This window comes from Lactuca serriola, chromosome 5 (genome assembly GCF_051521515.1).
Source record: "Lactuca serriola cultivar US96UC23 chromosome 5, Lser_US96UC23_V15, whole genome shotgun sequence".
Lineage (NCBI taxonomy): Eukaryota > Viridiplantae > Streptophyta > Magnoliopsida > Asterales > Asteraceae > Lactuca > Lactuca serriola.
Window position 1 is genome coordinate 15,052,819 of NC_136412.1, and position 5,463 is coordinate 15,058,281.

Genomic DNA, 5,463 nt, shown 5'->3' on the forward strand with positions numbered 1-5,463 from the left:
TACTCTACACAAGAATAAGAACAAGAACGCAAAGGAATATCACACGCCAAAGAAGACGCCACTGCAAGAGTTCAAATCAGTGTTCTCAAAGAAATCGGGGAAGAAAGTGGGGGAGTCAAGTTCATCCTCAAAGAACAAGAGCAAGCTTGAACACTTGGATCAAATACCCGTCCAAACCGAATCCGAATACGATACATAGCCTGAATTTGAAGAACATACGAGCGAACCCGAGAACGAGCCAAGGAACGAGATGGCAGACATTGAGGAGATGTCCATGGGAGCTTACAAGAAGCAGATCCGAGAAGATGTCAGTCCCGGTTTAGTCCAACCTGCAATACCTGCCACTGGCACATTCGAGCTGAAGGGGCACATCTTGACTGCATTGAAGGATATCCCATTTTATGGGAAATATCATGAGGATGCTTTTAAGCATCTAGATGAAGTCAATGACATTGCGGATTACTTTAATGTCCCAAATGTCAATAGAAACACTGTCTTGCTCAGAATGCTTCTCATTACTTTTAAGGGAGCTGCTAAAGAGTGGTTAAAATCACTTCCACCGGGTACAATCACCACTTGGGCTCAAATGCGTGAGCAATTTCTTGACCAGTTTTGCCCACCATCCAAGATAGCAAAACTCAAGAAGGCAATAGCCAACTTTGAACAACAACCGGGGGAGTCATTATACGAAGCATGGGAGCGGTACAAGGGCTTGCTCATAAATTGCCCTCAACATGATCTAAATGTGCAACAAGAGATGTCAATTTTCAATGATGGGGTCAACATTATGACAAGAAAACTCCTTGATTCTCAAGGACCTTTAACAAAGAAAAGTCCAAGGGAGGTTAAGGTGCTAATTGAAGAATTCGCGAAGCACTCTCGTGAGTCAAAGGCGGTGGAGGGGCCCAAACTGAAGAAATAGCAACCATGATGACTATGCTAACTAATATGGACCGGAGGTTGACACAAATGGACCACTCAATTCATGCCATAAGAGTTGGTTGCGAGAGGTGTAGTGGTTCACACTTCACCAAGGACTGCAATTTAGATGAGTTTGGGAACAGAAAGCTCAAGTGTGCTACTCGAGTGGGGACAAGTATGATGAATACTGGAGGAAACCAAAGAAAGAGTGGCTTCCATATGAAGAATTTAAGAAGCAAAAAGAAGAGAAGTATAGGCAAACAAGCCGAGGTTTCTACCAAAAGGAGCAGCCGCCAGCTGAGAAGAAACCCGATCTAGAGACCATGTTGATGAAGTTTATGGAAGCCTCGGAAAAGAGACACGAGGCTCCTGATTCTGCTATTAATGAACAACGAACTTTGGTAAAGAATCATCATGCATTGATGGTAGAACAACAAGCTTTAATAAAAAATCAACAAGCCTCCATTAATAATCTTGAAGGGCAACTTGGTCAACTAGCCACTCTGGTTCATGAGAAGTTCTCCCCGAAAAATCCTGAAATGAAGACCCAATCTCATGTAATGGCTATAGATACGGAAGAAGAGGCCATCTCTGAGTTCCTGGAGACGAATTTCAGAGGAGAAAATGATTTAGAAGCTGGTTCTAACACCAAGGAAGAAAGAGTTCATAAATTGGTTCATAGTTTGGTACACTTTAACATGTTTTGGATTATTGAATTTGTTTGTTTAGCTGCTAATATGTCCAGCTAAATCTAGTTGCTTCTGTTAGCTAGTGAAGGTGGAACTCATGGTTTGAATGCATTAGATTTGACTTTATTTGTTGGTTATATGCTTGTGTTGATTGATTTCACCTAGCATGTTTAGTTAATGATTTAATTGCTTTAAATTCTTGTTATGTGTAGTTAGTGAACACAAATCTGCATGAATATGAATACCTAATAACAAAGTGAACACTAGTTTATTAGAGCTAAGATCAAACCAATCTTAGATAAGTAATTGAATCATTGAATTAAGCTGTGTTAGAGAATGCATATTATGACTGTAATTGTGTTTTGATTAATCAATCTTCATAGCTCCAATCTTATTTAATAATTGATTTTGTGTTAACTATTGTGTGACCATACTTAGAATTACATGAATTGATTAATAATTAGTAGGTTTAGAACTAAACTGCTAATACTTCTTAAATTGGTAACCAACGGTAATAGTCTTGACTAATGTATAACCACTGAGTGAAAGTGGATTCGAACTAACAGAAGTATTTTGTTTATTGATTGAGTTTTTGTTAAAGAATTAAGTTCATCTAAACTTGAAAAATTAGATACAAAACCTTTTTAGCTTATTAATAATTAGATTAATTTAGTAGTGAATATATAAATTAATAACACCGCTCCCTTTGATCGACACCTGACTTACCTAAGCTATACTGTAATCCGACTAGGTACACTGCCTATAAGTGCATAGTTAGTCTAAGTTTGTTAGGTTATAAATATTAAAATTAGTGGGTACTTTCGTGCACATCAACCTCTTTTATTCTAGTGAAATCATGGGACAAAAACACAACCTCGCTTAGTTTGAGGGTGGCAATATGTTTAGCAGTCTATACTTGAAATGTATCCAGGAAAACTAATATCTCTAACTAATAAAGGTTGAAGTTAAGAGCCCCTACTTAAGCATGTAGGGTTTTGAATGAAAGAAAAAAAAGTGAGTGCATGTAAAAGAGAGAGAGAGAGAGAGAGAGAGAGAGAGAGAGAAATTACCAAAAAGTGAAAAATTGAAGAATTTTTGGAGCTATAGAAGTATCAAAGTTTGAAGATCAAAGATCAAAATTTTTGAAGAAATTAAAAGTTGAAGATACCAATAATTACACAAGAAGGTGGTGAATTTGAAGAAATCAAAGAGTTAATATAAAAGAAAGTGAAGAATTCAAGAAGCTCCATTGTGGTATCTTAAAGTTGTAATTCTCTAGTTTATGTACGCTTGGGTAGCTTTACAAAAATACCTTGAGGTTAGGAAGTTTTCTGCAGATGGATTTGGAGGGATGCATAAAATGAGCATTGTTCAAAAGAAGTGGGTGCATGTTTATGAGGATTGTGAGTATTTAGAATTGAGGGGGGGTCTTTAGGAAAAATTTAGACACAAATGCATGCGTTGAGGTCTTGGCATAATGGCTGAGTTTGAGTTGGATTGTTCTATGTGATGTTGGTGATGAAGGTTTGAATTAAAAATAGTTAAATTTGCTTGAGGGCATGCAAAGTACAAGTGTGAGGTATTTTGATATTGCCATATTTATACATATTTTAGGCAATATTTATTTACATTTTTATGAATAATTTGGTTATTTATATAGAATAATGGTACTTATAAAGATAAATTGTTATTTGCAGCCAAATTAAAGCATTTTTGAACAAAAGGACCAAAAATGACAAAACATGGAACTTTGGAGACTTGGACTACAAAAGTAGAAGAAACCCACGAATTAAGCTTTAAACTCAGGACGTGAACCACAAGTTCACGACGTGGACTTGAATCTTCCAGAAGATAAATACGTGCGAAGTAAAAATCCGTGCCCGATAAGGATATCTCTAAGTTCACGACGTGAAGCTTCCTTTCACGACGTTAGTCACGACTTTTGGGAAAAGTATATAAAAACTTGATCATTATGATTTTAAGGACTTTTTGCTACCTTGGAGGGTTCCTGGACACAAATTGGAGAAGAAGAAGAAAAGTTCTGGAATTGGTTTTCAACACCAAGGAAGAAGAAGTCCGATATTTGATTCATATTTTGGTATAATTAAACATGTTTTTGATTATGGATTTTGTTTGCTTAGTTGCTAGTATGTCCAGCTAAATCTAGCTGCTTCTGTTAGCTAGATGAAGCTGGAACTCATGGTGTATTTACTTTAACCTTGAATTACTAGTTGGTTAAGACTTGTGTTGGATTGACTTTACCTAGCATGTTTGTTTGATAATTGATTGCTTTAAATTCTTATTTTGTGTAGTTAGTGAATATGAAGTTACATGAATTTGAATACCTAATAATTCAGTGAACACTAGTTTATTAGAGCTAAGATCAAAGCAATCTTAGATAAGCAATTGAATTATTAAAATTAAGTTGTGCTAGAAAACTCATGATTATGACCATAATGTGTGTTTACCAAATCAATCTTACATAGCTCCAATTTCATTTAATAATCAATTATGTGTTAATGATTGTGTGACCATACATAGATTTACATGAATTGATTAAAGTTAGTAGATTTAGAACTAAATTGCTAATATTGTCTTAATTGGTAATCAACAGTAATTGTCATAGCTAATTAGTACCCATTGAGTGAAAGTGGATTCGAACTAACAGAAGTGTTTGTTTATTGATTAAGTTTGTGTTAAAGAATTAAGTTAATCTAATCTTTCAAAATTAGATAAAACCTTTTCCTTTGATGATAATTAGGTTAGTTTAATAGTAAGTAGATTAATTAGTCAATACTGTTCCATGTGATCGACACCCGACTATACTATAGTCTGAATATGTACACTGCCTAGGTGCAAGTAGTTAGTTAATGTAGTTAGGTTATAAATTTAAAATTAGGTGTAACCATTTGCACACATCAACTACTAAAAGGAAGATAAAAGCATATTAATACCTAAATACTCTGTGTTAAATATATACATCAAGATAGGTTAGTATTGCCTAAACAGAGTTATTATTGGGAACTTAGTAGAGTTCTGTTCCTTGACACTTTCAGGTTTTGATGGTATGAAATATGTAAAGGAGTACAAATCATATTCCTTTTTTGATGACCAGAAATCCAGGTCAGGAAATTATAATAGTATGGATGGTCATCTCCAAGAATAAGATTACAACACTTGATCACTCTAGATGGTCTTGTGAATTACGTTACTAGTGTGGGTTCATAACCCACATATGTAGATGAAACGGGATACCATATTCATCAAATACTCTAATGGCCCGAGTGCTTTTATGATTTTCACCAGCTAAGGAACCCCTAACGGTGTAGTCAAGTCCCTTCTAAATGATTTATCTTCTTGATAACTATAGAGTAGGGTCTGTGAGGATTGATTGGGGTGGGTATGTATGGGAATGGGGTTTATAGATATCCAAATCAGAATTATATATATATATATATATATATATATATATATATGTGTGTGTGTGTGTGTGTGTGTGTGTGTGTTGTTTGGAAATAGATGGTTTTGTAGGGTTAATATATATATATATATATATATATATATATATATATATATATATATTAACATTATGGGGTTGTAATCCCTATGTATCTTACCAGGTTTCCCAACTTGATCCACTTAGTTTGTATGTATCATATATATCAAGACTTAAGCCACGAGAACTTGATTAGGATGCTGAATGATTAAGAGAAAGCCTGCATTGGTGTTCAGGATCATTAGGTCTTTACGATGTAACTTATGTATCAGTATTGATTATTACATCATTGGGATCTTATTTGAGACACTCTTGTACTCAAAAGATTTTTATATATCGGGATTTTCCGAAAATAAA

At 34.8% G+C, this 5,463-nt stretch overlaps 1 non-coding gene across 1 annotated transcript; it reads right to left on the reverse strand.

The window, feature by feature from the left end:
• Nucleotides 1-634: 634 nt before the first annotated feature.
• LOC145055845 (small nucleolar RNA R71) lies at nt 635-741 on the reverse strand. Its single transcript, XR_013685394.1, has one exon. It is a non-coding gene; the product is annotated as a small nucleolar RNA R71 (small nucleolar RNA).
• Between the last annotated feature and the right edge of the window lie 4,722 nt (nt 742-5,463).